General features: G+C 42.6%; 1 long non-coding RNA gene across 2 annotated transcripts; it reads right to left on the minus strand.

Annotated features, from left to right (window-relative positions):
* Positions 1 to 161: 161 nt before the first annotated feature.
* Positions 162 to 17,453, minus strand: LOC113192987 (uncharacterized). Of its 2 annotated transcripts, XR_003302086.2 has the most exons (6): positions 17,133 to 17,453; positions 15,359 to 15,431; positions 11,564 to 11,664; positions 2,001 to 2,208; positions 1,768 to 1,819; positions 162 to 323 (listed from the first exon to the last, which is right to left on the minus strand). It is a non-coding gene; the product is annotated as an uncharacterized LOC113192987 (long non-coding RNA). The 2 variants fall into 2 exon arrangements; XR_003302087.2 differs by lacking the exon at positions 1,768 to 1,819.
* Positions 17,454 to 18,749: the final 1,296 nt, after the last annotated feature.

Genomic DNA, 18,749 nt, shown 5'->3' on the forward strand with positions numbered 1-18,749 from the left:
GGATAGTTTGAGCCTAGGAGTCTGAGATTAGCTTGGGGAATGTAGTGAGATTCCATCTCAAAATAAATAAATAAATAAGCAAACAAATAAATAAAAAGAGAATATACATCACTAGTAATTTGAAGGCTTACAAAAGTTGTATTATTATTGTCTTTATTCATTTCTGTGTTTATTTTTAACTGATACATGAAGAGATTATTGTTAAATGCATTATTTACAATAGAATCACATCACAGTCTTAAGTTGACCTAATAACATGTGATAGGAATAAATAAATGAGCAGAGAAGTGATTGATACATGACAACAGGCTGCAAATAGGCACCTAAAATAAACAAACAAAAAAAAGAAGTTAATTTTTAATTACCTAAATACTTTGGGGGCAAAAGTTAATGAAGATGTTCCTGTAAGTCTCAATAAGTGTCTACCAAAATATAACAATGAAGTATTCCTTTTTTTTTTTCAAGATGTAATATTCATCTGGTGAAAGTGAATATGAAACTTTTCACTTCCTCCTCCTTGAAGTCATGCAAAATATGCAGAGATCAGCCCCACACCAGAGGCTGAAAGTGCTGGCAGAGCGTTTTCTACCACCGAGAAGTTGCGGTGCCAGGTCTTAGAGTGCATGTTGTCACAGACCAGCTTTTTAAGAATCATGCATACTTTTACGATGTAGATAACGTATGGCGCTCTGCCATGAGCTTGCATCTGCATGTGATAAGGGGCCATCACCCTTAGTATTTCATTGCTTTGCATTCACGGGACTCTCCCTCTGGACTCAAGCAATCTTGGATATTTTCAGGAGCATAGAAATTAACACCATCATCCCTGCTGCTGTTCTACTCTGTCTGAATCCAGAACATTCCAATATGGGCCAAAATTTCTTCTTTGTAATTCCATGTTTTGCCTTTAACAAAAAATGTATACATGGTAGAGAAGACACAAAGACCTACCACAGGATTTTGGTGATTTGGTTAAAAAGAAGATGCATCAAAATCCATATTTTGAAGTGTGTTTTTTTTTTTTGGGGGGGGGGACCCATGAAGCTTTGGCACTGAAAACATTATATGTTAAAATTCAGGAGAGATGGGGCTGGGGTTATAGTTCAGTGGTTGAGTGCTTGCCTCGCATGTGTGAGGCACTGGGTTCGATCCTTAGCACCACATAAAAAAATAAATAAATAAAATAAAATAAAGATATTGTGTCCATCTACAACTAAAAAAATATTTAAAAAAAATTCTGGAGAGGTGAGAGGTTCAGGTATATCTAAAGCATTTCACATGGTATGGATTATTTTTTAATATTTATTTTTTTTTTAGTTTTTGGCGGACACAACATCTTTGTTTGTATGTGGTGCTGAGGATCGAACCCGGGCCGCACGCATGCCAAGCAAGCGTGCTACCGCTTGAGCCACATCCCCAGCCCTGGTATGGATTATTTTTTAACTTCCCCTCTTCTATTAAACAAAATTACTTGCAGCAATAATGATGAATTACAATGATTGTATTTTGCTGGACGTGGTGGCATATGCCTGTAATCCTAAACTCAGGTAGGAGGATCAGAAATTCAGAGCCGGCCTCAGCAACTCTGTGAAGCCCCAGTCAACTCAGCAAGACCCTGTTTCTAGATTAGGAAAAAAAGGGGGGGGGGCTGGGGATGTGGCTCAGTGGTTAAGTGCCCTTGGGTTCAATCCCTGGTACCACATACACACACACAAACATACACACGCACATACATGCACACAGATTGTATTTTATGTTGATTCTTACCAAACAAAAATATTGGAGCTTGTAAATTTGCTTTCCTTTTCACTGTTTTAAGCTTGAAACACAATTAAAAAGTTTAAGTAGACGGAAGCCAATAGCTCAAGTTATTTTATTGAGTTTATTATCTTTTTAAAACATTTTTAATGTCTGCACTTTAATTTTTTTATTACTATAATGAAATACCTGAGGCAGATTAACTTCATAGAGGAAAGAGGTTTACTTTGGCTCATAGTTACCAAAAGTGTGAGGCTGGGTGGGTGCTTCAAGCTTGGTGATGGCCCTCTTGCTGGCAGAACCTCCAGCTGGCACAGAGCATTCATGGACAGTGTGTGCTCTCCTTTGCCTCTGCAGCCCCAATACTCTCATTATTTCCTTTGAGTCCACTACTGAGATACAGAAAGACCCAGTTCCACAGCCTGCAGTTATAGACTGAGCAGAAGAGAGCTGAAATAATTCAGGAAGAAGGAAACTGTAGAAATTTACTACAGAAAAGAGCACATGTAGTTGAGTCTGAGGGTGGCAGTGTCCCAACATATTACTTAAGAATTAAATTTTCTGGCCAAGCATAGTGGTGCATAATTATAATGCCAACTATTGGAGAGGCTAAGGCAGGAGGATTGCAACTTTGAGCGCAGTCTCAGCCATTCAGCAATACCTATCTCAAAATAAAAATGATAAAAAGGGCTGGAGATGTAACTTGGTGCAACAGGCCCCTGGTTTCAATCCTTACTCCCCAAAATAATCTGTATGCAGAATTAAATTCTGTGTCAAACATGTTTTTTTAAAGGCCAAATTATTAAAACTACTAATTTGAAGAACATATATTATTGAAACTCAATGGTCACACTTCACTTGTTTTGATTTAGAATTTAGAGCAGGGCAAGGGATGTAGCTTGGGGGAAAGTTCTTGCCTAAGCATGTACGAGACCCTGGGTTTGATCCCCAGCACCACAAAAAATATACAAAAAATCTCTCTTAAGCCAAAAGATTTTTTTTTCAGGGAGGAATATTATACCCTCAGTTGACTAGAATTGCTGGCTTTTGGACTGATTACTATTTTAAAATTTTCTGTAGACAAGGCCCCTCTATTGCCTGTCCTTGGTGGTGTTGGAGCACAGTTCCTACTATCCGGCTCTTGAGCACACTTGGTAAAGAAGTTTTGTTTATTCATTTATTTGTGGTGCTGAGGATGGAATTCAGGGCCTCACACACACTAGGCAAGTGTTCTATCACTGAGTGATGCACCCAGCCCTCTATCTTTCTTTTATGACGGGACAGAGGGGTGACTCCTGTCAAAAGGCAGGTGGGCCTGGTATAGTGGCCCACACTTGTAATCCCAGTACTTGGGAGGCTAAGGCAGGAGGATCCCAAGTTTGAGGCCACTCTGGGCAATTTAGCAAGACCCTGTCTCAAAATAAAAAAATAAAAAGAGCCGGTGGTGTAGCCCAGTGGTAGAGTATCCCCGGGTTCAATCCCCAGTACCACAAGAGGGAGAAAATGGCAGGTGAGATGAGAGAACTGTCAGATGCTTGGACTATGGGCAAGGAATATTTTAGAAAGGAGGTGACAGGGAATTAGAATTGGTGAAAACTGATTGCCTTCAAACTGTGTCTGAGCACTCCTTGGTAGATGTTTATAAGGGAGCCAGCTGAAGCCATTAGTTGGCATACGTTCCACTTTTCATTCTCCATCCTGCTGCTTAGACTGCTCCCGCCATCCTGGACCATGCAGCTGAGGAGCTCACCCTCAGGACAACAGGATGGGGAGGATCCTGGAACTCTGGGAGCTCTATTTATAGTGTCTGTACTTCCAGACTTTGTGTGGAAGAAGTTAGATCCCTGCTTCCAAGGGTCGGGGAAAATCCTAACATGTAAGCCAAGATTGAGAGGATGACTAAATCTGATCTTCTTAAAGAAAAGGTGGAGAATTTCAGGGAGTGGGAGGCTCAAGTAGGAAAATCAAGAACAAAGTAACATCTAGGTGCAGTGGTATGTCTCTGTCCTCCCAGCTAGTCAAGAGGCTGAGGGAGAATTGCAAATTGGAGGGCAGCCTGGGCATCTTTGTGGGGTCCTGTCTCAAAATAAAATTAAAATAGGGGCTCGGTGGTAGAATGTTTCCTTAGCATGCACCAGGCCCTGGGTTTGATTCCTAGTGTGAGATCAGGCAAGGGGCGGCGACCAAAGGAGGCAGATTTAAAAACACCGCCAAATGAGGCTTTATTTGAGACTCACTCCCAGGGGGAACTCTATCAGACCCACAGAACGGACAGGGGAGGGTCTGAGGAGAAACAGCATGGGAGCTCCACTGGACTGGAATTTTATGGGGCTTAAGGAAGGAAGGGAAGGGCTTGGGACAGGAAAAGGTGTTTTTAGAGTCCCTTGTCCAGCTGGAGTTGGTGGGGGGGCGGGAGCTGGCTGAACTCCAGGATTGGTCAGGAGAGCCCGCTGATTGACAGGCGTTTCCATAGGCACCTGATTGATGTTTGCTGTGGGCTGTTTTGTCCTAAGACACAGCCACCGATCTGACACCTAGTACCCCAAAGTGAGGAGAGAGAGAGAAAGAGTGGGAGAGAGAGCGGGAGAGAGACAGACAGAATGTGCCAAAGACAGCATGGTGAGTTGGACTGGAAATGAGGGAGCTCAGGATGGAGGAATGCAGGAGTTCCAGGGACCTTCAAGAAGGAAGCCCAGAAGGATTTATGCGTGCCTTTTGTCATAAGCTAATATTACAGTCTGGGAGCTCTGGGATGCCGGGAGTTTCTCAGAGGCCAAAACAACAAATCCAGGGCTCTCCCCTCCCAGAGTGGCTCCAGGCAACTTCTGTTAGTAAAGAATCCTGTTTACTACCCTCTGACTCACAGTCACCTGTGGTTTCTATGGTTCCCACCAACAATGAAGCATAAATCCATTCCTAAAAGGGTTGGGTCTGCAGGGTGGGGGTGTCTTCTCCCTTTTCTGGCTCTGAACCTAGCAAAGCTTCCTAGCTTCCTGAAGGGTGTTGAGGGGAAGGGAGAGTGTCTAGCTCTGGAATCTCAGGCCTAGTTTTCCTTGGGATGGAATGAGAGGGAAGCTGAGACAAGGAGCTGAGCAGGATTAAAGGGCTGATCTCTGCAGCCAGGGCTAACTGTGCTGGAGGTAGCTGAACAGAAGCTCTGTTCCCTCTACCCAGTTAGGGAAGGAACCCCAGAGATGGGAGAGAGACAGAGAACTTCCAGAACAGAAAGCTTACTGCAAGATTTGGGAAACCTGGCCACTTTCTTCACCAGGAACAAGGAGAGTTCTGTTTCCCAAAGCTGAGGCAGAAACAGGTCAGAACCAGGATGTTCCACAGCTGGTGCAGACACAAAGGAACCAAAAGAAAGGGAAGCCAAAGGGGCAGATGGATTTTTAAAAGACTGCTATACCTCATACTTGTGCACAATATCTTACAGATTACAAAGCACTGTAACCTATGACATTTTCTCATTTGCTTTTTTGCAGAACACTGTGAGATAGCCAGGGCAAGAAATGTCAAACCAAGAACTCAGTGGTAGAGTGCTTGTCTAACACGCATGAGGCCCTGGGTTCAATCCCTACTACTGCAAAGAACAACAACAACAAATCCCACTCTACAAAGTGTGAACTCAGACTTACAAAAGTTGCTTAACTTTATTTAGCCAAGATCAAAAATAGGCCTAAAACCTTCAGGTGTGTATTTTAGTGCCCTTCCAATTTGGTGATTTAGTATAAGTAGTTTGTTTATTGCTGTATCAGAGGTTGCATCTGGTACTGCTGAGCTACACCCCAAACCTTGTCTTTGATCATTTAAATGAGTGTCTAGGACAGGCATGGTGGCACATGCCTATAATTCCAGTGACTTGGGAGGGTGAAGCAGGAGGATTGCAAGTTCAAAGCCAGCCTTGTCAACTTAGTGAGACCTTGTCTCAAAATAAAAAAAATAAAAAAAATTTTTTTTAAAGGGCTGGGGGTGGGTATCAGTGTGGGGAATGGGTGTCTAGTACACACATTCTCAACAGTTTGGTTAATTTATAAAATTGTCACAAGTTTTAAAATAATGTATTAAAACATTAAGAAAATAGTAACAATGGCTCTCATAAATCAATGAGAAGGATATTATTTGTAATTTTCTCTAGAGCATTTATATTCATCTTGATGTCAGATAGTTTGACAACAGATAGCTCTGGCCCCTCATCCTAGAGGTGGAGAGAAAGGCAGAGTTCAACTTAACTCATAGTCGTAAGACTGGGACTGGCATCAAGTGTTTTGTGGCTGTCCAGATGTTCTGGATAAGCAGATGACACTTGAACTTAGAATCGTGAAAAACATTCTAAGGGAAGATGGTCAGCCAAACCACCAAGGCCTAAGTCTGTAAGCACAGTATGCTCAACAGTTGGAAGACTGACCTTATTTTATTTTATTTTTTCTTTTGGTGCTCAGACCAAACCCAGAACCTCACAAATGCTAGGCAAGCAAGTCACCACTGAACCACATCCCCAGTCCAAGACTGATTCTTTCAATCTGAGAGGTGGAATCTTAGAGGTGGATTCCTTATCCAACCTTTAGCCTCATAGGAAAATACTCCTTTGTACTCTAATGTAGAATTTTCTAAGTGTGTGTGTGTGTGAGTGTGTGTGTGTGTGTGTGTGTGTGAGAGAGAGAGAGAGAGAGAGAGAGTGTGTGTGTGTGTTATTGTAGTGAATTATCCATATCATGAAGGAAAAACTCAAATGTTGGGAAATAATAAAACTTTGATGATGCATCTGGTCCAGAGTTCTAGCTTTAAAAAATATTGATACCAATGTAATATTGTGAAATTTTGGGCTAGGGAATGTAACTCAGTGGTAGTGTGTGTGCTTGGCACACATAAGGCCCAAGGCTCAATCCAGCTCCACACACACACACACACACACACAAACAAAAAAAAGTGAAATTTTTTGTCCTGAGTGATAGGTTCTGATACATCACTAAGATATATTACTTGAGCAAAGCATTGGCAATCAAATGCTTTTAAATTAGTATTATTCATATCATGAAGGGTCACCCCATATTTCAAAAAACTGATGGGATGGAAAGGAAGAAGTAAAACTAATTCTGATTGCAGATGACAGGATCTTATGTTATAAACCCCAATCTTTAAAAAATGATTCAAGAAACAAGTTCATTAAAGGTACAGAATACAAAATCAATATACAAAACATGTTGCATTTCTGTACATTAACAACGAACAATACAAAATAGAATTAAGAACATAATTCTGTTTAGGATTGTATCAAAAATAAAAAATACCTAGGGGGCTGGGGATGCAGCTGAGTGATATTGCACTGGCCTAGCATGCACAAAGTCCTGGATTCCATCCCGAGGCCCGTACACACACACACACACACACACGAGAATAAAATACTTAGGAAGAAATTTAACCAAAGCAGTGTAGGACTTGTACACTGGAAACTTTTGTTGAAAGAAATTAAAGAAAGTCTGAATAAATCAAAGGACATTCTCTATTTATTGTCTGGAGAACTCCGTATTGTTAAGATGGGTCTACAGCTTCAATGAAACCCCTATCAAGACTGCTTTTCTCTCCCATAATTGGATAAGTTAACCCCCCAATTCATATAGAATTGTAAGGGACCCAGAATAACAGAAATCATTTTGAAAAAGAACAGAGTCAGAGGAGTCACACTTCCTGAAGCTCAAAACTTCCTACAAAGTGACCCAAATCAAGACTCATTCTACTGGCATAAGAATAAACACCTAGACTCTGGAATAGAATCCAGAGTCCAGAAATCAACCCATACATCCTGGTCATTGACTTTTGACAATCTTGCCAGAACATTCAATGAGGGAAATAAAACCTTTCAGCAAATGATGCTGGGACTGGATATCTGTATGCAAAAGAATGAATTGGAATCCTATCTTATATAAAATCAAATGAAAATTTAACTTAAAATTAGATCACACATCTAAATATAAGAGCAAAACTATAAAACTCTTAGAACATATATGAGAAGATTGATGTGTCTCTCATTTAGTTAAACATCTCTTAGATGCGACACCAAAGCACAAGCAATCAAGGAAAAACTACATAAATTGGACATCAACAAAATTAAATTTTTTTGTTGGTTAAAAACCATAAGAAAGTGAAAAATAATCCAGTAGAGGGAAAAATACTTGCAAATTATTCATCTGACAAAGGTTTGGTATCTAGAATGTATAAAGAACTATCACAATCATTAACTCAATTTTAAAAATGGGGAAAATATCTGAACAGACATTTCTCCAAAGAAGATATAGAAATGCTAATAAATAAATATATGAACAAGATTATTAAGATCATCAGCTATTAAGAAATACAAATCAAAACCACAATGAGCTATTCACACAACCAGGATAGCTATGTAATATATAATAATGTATAATAATGAAAGGAAAACAAGTGTTGGTGAGAACGTAGGGAAATTGGAACTCTCATGCACTGGTGGTGGGAAGACAAAATGGCTCAGCTACTATGAAAAATAATTTGGCAGTTCCTCAAACAGTTAAAAATAGACTCACCACATGACCCAGCAATTCTACTTGTTGCTATATGAGAGAACTGAAAACGTGCATAGAAAAACTTGCGCATGGATGTTCATAGCAGCATTACTCATAATACCCCAAAGTAGAAACGATGCACATGTCCATCAAATGATGAAAAGGTAAACAAAACATGAAATATCTGTACAATGAAGTTTGTTCAGCCATAAAAAGGGATGAAGTTCTGGCACATCTTATATCATGGATGAACCTTGAAAAACATCAGAAGTGAAAAAGACATACACAAAAGGCCACATATTATAGGACTCCATTTATATAAAATGTCCCAAATAGGCAAACCCATAGAGAGAGAAAATGATGAGCAGTTTCCAGGGGCTGGGGGAAAGGAGGGAAGTAGGACAGACAGCCACTTTAAGTATGGGGTTTCCTTTTGGGGTGATAGAAACATTCAGGAAGGAGATAGTCCTGTTGGTTTCACAGCCCAGCAACTGTGCCAAAAGCTACTCAATGCACTTTAAAATGTGCATTTTATATTATGTGAATTATACCTCAATAAAAATGCCGAACAGAACACAACAACATTCCCCAGAGCACCTTTGCCCTCTAGAGTCAGTGTATTTCACCACAGGAGAGAAGCAGCAGTTTTTTTTGCTGGCTGCCTGTTTCTACCTGAATACATTGAAAAGAATGTTTCCTTAGCGACTGCAATTTGAATTAGGGTGAAATTTTTTTTAAATTTCCTTCAACACTAAGTTGAGTTCAGGAGCATGTTGATGACTGTTGGTGGTTCTCTGTGAATTAAATAGTGTTCAAACTGGCATTCCAATGATCATGGTAATAATAATGGCCAGATTTTATTGAATACTTTTATATGACACATTGTCCTAAGCAATTCACATGTACGTCTTCCCTGATCTTTACCACAGCTGTATGAAACAGGTATTATTTTTACTATTATAATCATTCTCAGTTTTCAGAGGGAAAAATTGAAGCATAATTTTTTCTTTTATCATAATTTCAGCTATTTTATTGTTCCCAGAGTCAGTGAATCATCTATTCTAATTCTACTCTACTGTGCCTTTTTTTCACTCACAAAATAACCTCATAAATAAAATATATTTCTCTTATGGTATTTATTTATTTATTTGATACTGGGGATTGAATCCATTGGTGCTCCACCACTGAGCTGCATCTCCAGTCCTTTTTAAATTTTTTTTTTTTTTTTTTTAGTTTTAAGATAGTCTTGCTAAGTTGCTGAGGCTGGCCTTGAACTTGCAATCCTCCTGCCTCAGCCTCCGTAGTCACTGGTATTACAGTTGTGTACCACTGTGCCTGGCCTCATATGGCATTTTAGAGATAAAGACAACGCATATTCATTGAGTTCTTTATCCTTGTATATGCTCATTTCATTTTTTTAAAAGATATAATTTAAGTTCTTTCTTTCTTTCTTTCTTTCTTTCTTTCTTTTTTTTTGCTCTTCCTATTTTGACACCTATTTCACAGTCACTACATCAGAATTTTAGCCACCCACTAGGAGAGCCATATACCAGCACACACATTTGATGGTGACTGCTGTTGCACATTGTTTTCTGTTGTTATGTGGCATCCAACAGTGGCATTTGGTGAAACTGTTTCTGAGTATTTATGTCATTACATTGCAGCTGGTTTGTCCAGCTTCTTTGTCATCCAGTGGTTGTACTTGTAGGACTGAGGGCAACTTTGAGTAATTTGCTATATTCTTGATATCTTTATGTTTCCCACAATATTAAGATTGTATTCTGGGACAATGTTATTTTGTGCTTATTCTAGAAAAAAAAATTGGGCTCCTGAGCATGAGAAGACAAAAACTTTGGTGAATGTGAGTCATGATTTGACATTTCACAGCACACAATGTATTGGGATAGGAGGTGAAAAAGCAACAACACCCAGTTTCCAGAATCTTTGAAGTAGTTTCTATCGACAGACTCTCTTTGCTGCTTGTGCAAAATATCATGCTTTCACTTTCTTTTGTCCCAGCACATTGCAAACATTTAATATTCCCACAGAACCTGCTTACTGTTTAAATGGATGACAGCGTCTGAGCTGTCACACCTATATTATTATTATTGTCACTGCTACTTTTATGAGTCATTGAAGCACCTTTGAGCCATTAATGACTTTTGTAATTATAGCACAACAGTATGAAAGCATAAAACACATTTTAAAACATGATCAATAATCTTCATATAAGGGGAAAATAAGATTAGCCCTGGGAACCCGTGTGCACTCTTTAAGGTTGCAATATTTACTAAGAGTGTAATAATTATTAAGGGCACAAAAATATTTTAGTGGTCACCATAATCAGTGTCATATTTAAATGTGTGAAAAGTAGGGAAACAATTATTTTTTCATTGTTTCCCCTGAAACTACTAGTCTACTTAAGGACCATTGATTAAACTATTCTTGGGCCTCACTAAATAAACATTTCAATGCTCCAAGGGATATTAAATTCCTAAGAGATGAGCTGTTGCACAGGTGGTGGAAGGAAATATGGGTGGAAAGAAGCCATCTGAAGTATTGAGGGGTATTCAGAATGAACTCAGAGCTGTTTTCTGAGGTCTACATTTCCACCTCTGGCCGAGGAGTTCTGTGCAGTAGCTCACCACTAGAGGGCACTGTGGAACTAGGGATGCCAGTATTGGTTCTCGTGGATCTAGAGACTTACTCCCAAGTCATTCTGCTAACCATCTTTTCAGCTATTTCCTTTTAACAACTTTTTTTTTTTTCTGTATTGGGAATTGAACCCAGGGCCTCATGCGTGCTAGGCAAGCATTCTACCACCCTTTTGATGTTTTATTTTGAGATAGGCTCTTACTCAGTTGCCCAGGTTGACCTCAAACTTGTGATCCTCTTACCTCTGCCTCCCTGGAAAACAAAATTACAGGCATGGGCCACTTTGCCTGGCATCCCCTCAGCTTTTTAACCATATCACTTGTGTTTCTCTCTTCATATTCAGGGTTCTTAACCTAGTAACCATAACTTCTGATGTTTAGTCAACATCAGGAATTTATATATAAAATATGTTAATTAGGTGCATTTTATTTTTGGTCCGGAGTGAGATTTAAATCAAATTCTCAAAAGGATATGTAACACTCCTCCTCCCAAGTGTCAAGAATTATTGCCTAAGCAATGATAGTCCTTTGCAAATGTAGAACACAATAATGTTAAATACCAATACACTATCAAGTGGCAAGCACTTTATACATGTAATTTAATGTAATACTCACCCTCCCTTGCAAGGTATCCCATTTCACTGAGGAAGAGCTCTGGGCCACAAGCTGGAAGTAGGGTTCCATTCCAGAGATGTCTGACTTGCACTGTGTTATTGCTATACCGAGAAAAAAGGGAGAGAGACTTATTTGCTCATCAACAAAGATATGAGGGGTACTGAGGGTGTGTCCAAGCCCTGTCTTGGGTGGTAGGGATTGAGTGGTGAGCAAAACAGCCTTTCTTCCCGCTCTTATGAGCTTAGCATCGGAGGTGATGGTGGACATGTTAGTAGGAGATGAACAATAAACAAGTAAGTGCCTAAGTGTAAATTGAGAAAAAAGCTTTGAGGAGATAAACAGGCAGCAGCATAAACAAATGGGGAAACTACCAACAGGCTGGCCAGGGGAGGCCTATCTGAGGAAATCACATGTGAACTCAGCATAAGGATGAGGAGTCTGCCATGGAAGAGCTGCAGATGGAGCCTTCCACGAGAGGAGGAGCTTCCTGCCTGTGACTCTGGGAGGCCACTCAGGTGGTGGAGAGGAGGAGCAAAGGTCAGCAGGGCTTTCTAACTAGTAAGGAATTCAGATTTATTCTAAGTGAAATGGAAAGTCATCGTGGATTCAAAGCAAGGAAAAAAGATGCAATAAACATATTTACATTTTTCTTTTTTAACCGTGACAATAAAAACAACAAAATTTACCATCTCAACTATTCTTTTTTTTTTTTTTTTTTGTACTTGGGATTGAACTCAGGGGCACTTAACCACTGAGCCACATCCTCAGCCCTTTTTTGTATTTTATTTAGAGACAGGATCTTGCTAAGTTGCTTAGGGCTTTACTAAGTTGCTGAGGCTGGCTTTGAACTCACAATCCTCCTGGCAGCTTCCTGAACCATGGCATCTCAACTACTCTTGAACCCAGTGTCTTAACACATTTATTCAATAAAGACATGAAAATAGCCATTTGAAAAGGCTTTCAACGTCATTGATCATCAGGGAAAAATAAATCACTATTAACCAGGGACAGTGGCACATACCTATCATCACAGTTACTCAGGAGGCAGAAGTAGGAGGATTACAAATTTGAGGCCACCTAGTGAGACTCCACTTCAAAATAAAAAACAAAAAGGGCTGGGGAGGGAGCTGAGAGGAAGAGTGCTTGCCTGGCATGCATGAGGTCATGGATTCAATACCTAGTACTAAAAAAAAAAAAAAAAAAAAGTTTTGAGATACCACCTGATAGTCTTTATGATGGCTATTACAAAAAAAAACACACTGAGGTATATTTCAGTGGTAGAGCACTTGCCTAGCATGTATAAGGCCCTGGGTTCCATCCCCAGCACTGGGGGTGGGGGGGAGATTAAAAAAACAAGGGTGTAGAGAAAACGGAACTCACACACTGTTGGTAGAAACAAAAATTGATATACTCTTTGTGAAAAACTGTGGAATTTTATAAAGAAATTAAAAACAAAACTGCCATGTGACCTCAAATCCCTCATCCCTCATAGTCAAAGGAAATAAAGCCAGCACCTCCTAAAGACACCTGCACTCCTATGTTCATTGCAGCATTATCACAATAGCCAAGATATGGAAGTCACCAAAGTGTCCACTGATAGGCAAATAGATAAAGAAACTGGTTCATACAAGCAAGGAATATCATTTAGCCCTAGAAAAGAATGCGATCTCGTCATTGCCATAACATGGACGAGCCTGGAGACAGTTTGTGAAGTGAGATGAGGCGGACACATAAAGAAGAATATTGGATCATCCCACTTATATAAACAGATAAACAGAAAAAAACAGAGGTTACCAGGGGGCAGGGCAGGGACTGGGGAGGAGGAAACTAGGAGATGTAGGTCAGAGGATACAAAGTGACAGACACATAGGACGAACAAGTCTAGAGATCTCATGTGCACAGACACAACTACAGGTAATAAAACTGTGCTATGCACAGGCTCAGGGAAAGTGAGTAGATTTTAGCTGCTCTTGCCACAAAAATGAGGGAAAAGGTAACCATATAAGATGATGGCTGTGTGAATTTGCTTCACTATAGTAACATTTTTAGTACTTATATGTGTCCTATCTCATTGTGTAGTACACCTTCAGTATATACATTATTATTATTATTTTAAAAAGAGGTTGGATTCTGATAAACAGTAGGAAATAGGCAGTCTGAGCAAGGGGATAAGGGGAAGGGCAGGGGCTTTTGGTGGTTGTTTTGGCTAAATTTTATAATGCATGTGGGAGCTAATCATGGTGGCACACACCTGTAATTTCAGCAACTTGGGAGCCTGAGGTAGGAAGATCGCAAGTTCAAGGCCAGCCTGGGCAACTCGGCAAGACCCTATCTCAAGATAAAATTTTAAAAGGGCTGGGGATGTGGCTCAGTTGTAGAACATGAGTTTAGTATGCTTGAGGGCCTGGGTTCCTTCTCCAGCATGGAAAAAAAAATGCATGTGGTATCAGATTGTTCTGATGCTGAAGGGAATGATCTGGTGGAAAGAGAATGAACATACAGTTAGGAGAGGGGACAGCTGGGGAACAAGTGGGAGGACAAGATACTCTGAGCACCTGTGAGCCACTGACTTCAGAAAGATGGATCCTTCTTGTGGCATCTGGTTAATAAAAAGGAGCAGGCTTGCTGAAGGTGGGTGAATTTGGTCCTAGAAAGTTGAGAAAGCTCCTGTCTGATGGATCTACATTCTCAGTGAAGGGAGATAAAAACCTATCAGGCAAAACTTAGGACGGGGCAGGAGACCAGGGACAGTTCCAGGATAGAGAAGAATACATGTGGTAGCCACTGAGGAGAGTGGGAGAGAGAAAGTACTTTGAAAACATCTTAGGTGCCTGGACAGGCACCAACAAAACAAAACCTCCAAACCAAAAAACAAACAAACAAACAAAAAACCTTAGGGTAGTTGGTGGCCATTAGGAGCCCATTGGAGCATGTCAAATGTCCCAAGGCCTGTGTGTAAGGATTGGTCCCCAGGGTGATGGTGGTGGTGGAAACCTTTGAGAGGAGGGGCCTGTGGGAGGCCCTTGGGTCATTGAGGGAATGCACCCAAAGAGGATGGCGGGACCCTGGAGTAGTTCTCTTTTTCTTTTTCTTGCTGAAAATGAGGTGAGTGGTTGTACTCTGTCACATGCCCCTGCCACAATATGCTGCTTCACCAGAGGCTCAGAACAACAGGGCCAATACATCGTGGACTAGAACCTTCAAAATGGAGCCCAAACCATCATTTTCTTTTTATAAGTTAAAGATCTTTGGTCTTTTATTACAGTGACATGGATCCAACTCACAGGTGGTAAACAGATTATAGCACCCTCATCTGGCTGGTTATGTTTCTTCCAGCTGTGCTTATTTTTATTGGTGCAGCCTGGAGTAGTTCATCTGGGGACTGAGGTTCTGTTAGGGGTGTATGATAGAGCCAGGGAAGGGAACTGGGGACTTTTGTAGAGAAGTGGCTCTAATGAGGATCCATAGACTCTGCTGGATAAAGAGAGAAGCCAGAGAAAGGTGACTGGTTACCAGAATTGGATGTTCCCAAAGCACTGGTTCATAGGTTGTCCTGAGCATGTGGCCACAGAGTGAAAGGATGGCACCTATGCTGGAGAAGATAAGGCAGTTTCAGGAAAATGATAAGATCTAGGGTGTGGTCCTGGCAGTGGGAGGCCTGGGAAGCGGAAGAAGTGGTCATCCTAGAGGAACAGGACAAGGAACACAGGGGCCAGGGTGATGGAAGGGTCTCTCGCATGGCTGTTGAAGTTGCCTAGAATAATGAGAGAAGTAGCCAAGTGTGGTGGTGCATACCTGTAATCCCAGTGACTCTGGAGACTGAGGCAGGAGGATTCCAAGTTTGAGGCCAACCTCAGTGACTTAGACCCTGTCACAAAATTAAAAATAAATAAATAAACAAAAAGGACTGGGGATATCACTCAGTGGAACAGTACCCCTAGGGTTCAATCCCCTGTACCAAAATATCAATAACAGTCATAGCAAGGAGCAGAGTCTTCAGGAAATCAGAGGCCCAAAGATGTTGCAAGAGTGAGAAGAGAGTGCCAGAGCTGGATGTCTTGATTCTCAAATGTTTGTAGGGGAATGGCAGGGATTAGTGGGTACAATATAACTCCCTGAAGTAGCTGTGGGGACCCAGGAGGATTATCCTCACTTCCTGCCCCTAGATATGTGGGAGATGTGAGAGGAAGATGAAGGCTAGATTCGAAGAGGAATTCTCTAACCCTGACAAGTATGAGGCAGGAAGACTATCGACTAACGCTGCCCTAGGAAGTTTCTTTTGTTGTTGTTGTTGAGGGGGGCGGTTGGGACCAGAACCCATCCTTAAACCTTCTTCTTCCATCTTCCAATCTCTTTGAGGGCTGATAGAAACTGGCCTCTTTGGGCTAGAGATTTCATTCATCTAGCACAAATCTCCTGAGCTCCAAGACTAACTCTTCTAGGCACTGGAGACACAGAAAAAACAAAATGGAGAAGAAATCTCTGCCTCCATGGTAGCTTCTTGGCAGGGAGATCTGTTTAGATTTGTTCTTGATCAACAGTTATCAGAAGGAAGTTAATTACTCAGAGATGCTAGAATCTGGATGTTCAGTGAGTTAATAGTGAGTCACTTTAGTTGCTGGAGAGAGGGGAGACGTGGAGTGGCAGTGGAGGGAGATGGAAAGAAGTCAAGAGGAGGTATCTGAGCCCAGGGACTGTGAGAAGTTGAGAAAATATTTGCTTTTCCTGGTAGCTGATCTGTCAAGCAGGACATAATCCCTCATTCCCCCAACAGTCCTGGAATTAAATGAAAGTGTTGCCTAAATAATTAAGTGCAATACAAATGCTCATTATGCCATTACTGAAGTCTCCATTTCATTTCCTGAGTATGGACACAGTAATAGCATGTACCTCCCTCAGGGTGGTTGTGGGCATTAAATAAAAACAATATGCATAAAAGGCTTAGTGTCTGGCACATGACACTGGGTAAATGTCAGTTATCATCATTAGTTGGATCTCCTGTTCATCCAGTGAATTCTCTGCTGTCTCAGGATCACGCTCCACCGCTCCACCGGGAAGGAGAAACGGCTGGGACTCCAGTGCCTGGGTGGGGTCAGGCTTGAAATGAGCCTGGGCCGAACCTGTGAGCAGGCTGGGTGCCCACACTTAATGGCATAGCTTCTTGGAAGTGAAGGAGGAGGAGGAAACCCACTAGTAAGGAAATCTTTGTTCCTCCTTCCTTCTCCCTAAAGTTCCTCCTCCATCCTCTCATTCAAACTGAGACTGGGATGGCCCCCTCTCCAACTTTTCACTTAAAAAATGTTCATATCTACCAGAAAACAGGAAAAATACAATGAACCCCACACATTATGCGTTTAAATTCCCTAATGGCCACATCTTGCCAGAGCTCAGAGGGTGGAGAGGTCCCGGAGAAGTTCTGCAGAGACCTCGCCACCGGGATAAGGCTCGGCTAGCTGCCCCCGGGGACCCGGGCTGCGCGTCCGGGTATGGCCGCGAAGGGGCGCTCCCGGAAGGACCCCAGAGGGACAGAGCCCGCTCTGTGGGACCGCAGTGTCTGCGGGTGACTCACTGCGGCGGCTGGAGGATGAGTCAGCCCTCCCTGGGCTTCCTGCGCCCGCTCCCTCCCTCGCTTCTCACCGCGCGGCCGCGCCCAGGCCGCCGGCTCAAATCTGACCCTTGGGACAGGGTTGGGGCGCGCCGCCCTGACGTGGCCAGTTCCCGAGGCTGCCCTCGCGGGCCCGTTTCGGGTCCAGCCCTGGAGGCCCGGGCCCTTCCCAAAGCCTTGCGCCAGGATGCCCGGGGCCCCATCCGGGGCGCCCTCGGGGCTCCTCCGCTTGTTCCCTTTCTGCGGTCAGGACCCCGGCAGAGGCCCGTCCTCCCCCGGAAACTCCAGGGTTCTGCCCCGCCCTCTCCGCGCTCCCCGGGGCTTCCCTCGCCACCCGAGACGGGCGCCTTTTGGAAGGGACCCGAGGGCAGAGGGTGCGATCCCGCCGTGAAGCCGAGGCCGCAGCTCCCGGGGCTGGGCCGGGGCGCTTTTCCGCGGGCCCTCGCGTCTCGCCTGTCCCCAGGCGGGAGCTGCTTCCCTCCAGAGCAGTGTCAGGACCCCGCCCTGCCTGGGCCGGGCTCCCCGGGACGTCTCTGGGCCACTGCTGGGCGGTGGGCGGCGGCTGCCGAGGGAAACATCCCCCCTGCCAAAACCATGGGTGATGGTGGGTGTGGGGAGTCTGCTCTGTTCCCTGGGCGTGTCCGGGTGTTTTGGCCTCTTCTCAGAGTCTGAAGAAATAGGAATCCTTGGTGGGTCCTAGCTGCAGGCTGAAGAAGGTGCCCGGCCTAGAGATCTTGCAAAACCTGGGGATCGCCTTACGTGGAGATCTCGTCAGGCAAGAAAGTGACTTATCATGAGGCTCAGAAGCTCCTGGGTCTGGCTGGGCCTCCCACTCACAGGGTGTTGGAAAGTGCATAAAATAGTGCCTAGCAGGTGGTCAGCACTTAATAAACATTATATATTATTATATATGTATAATTTTGGACATATAATTATATATTAATATGCAAAACATAAATGTATATGCATACATGTCATTATAGGGCACCTATTGTATGCCAGGTATTGTCCCAAGGGCTCTTCAGGTACTAATCATCTCCTGTGATTTCCACAACTACACTACTCTTATTATTCCCATAAGGTGGCGGGCAGGAGGAATACAAGTTTACAGGAAAGGAAGGCACTTTCACTAAGGCATGCAGCTAGTGTAGGTCCCTACTTCTGACCCCCTGTTTAGAAGCTATGTTCACTGAGACTTTGGATATCTGTGGAGTCTAGGGATGTATTGTAAATGGTTTGCACCTTCAGGGCATTTGAGAGCACAGTTAAACCCAGCCCTGGGAAGAGGAGGAGTCATTTTCTTTACACTGTTGCTCTTCTTAGTCCTGCCCCTAACCCTGTAGCTCTGTAGCTGTCCCTAAGGTGCTAATAGGTTCAGAAGAGGCTCCCTGAATACTACTGTTGTCTCCTTGTTAGCTATCCCTGTTGCCCTGGGGACCTGGTCTCTGGCTCTTTGCTGTTTTTTTTTTTTTTTTTTTTTTTTGACCATACTTGCTGTTTGGGAGATAGTTGCTTTTAGCAAGATTTCCTAAATTCCTGCTAACAGAGTGGGGTTCATTAGAATATCTTGAGGACATGTTA

Source organism: Urocitellus parryii, chromosome 5 (assembly GCF_045843805.1).
Source record: "Urocitellus parryii isolate mUroPar1 chromosome 5, mUroPar1.hap1, whole genome shotgun sequence".
Classification (NCBI taxonomy): Eukaryota; Metazoa; Chordata; class Mammalia; order Rodentia; family Sciuridae; genus Urocitellus; species Urocitellus parryii.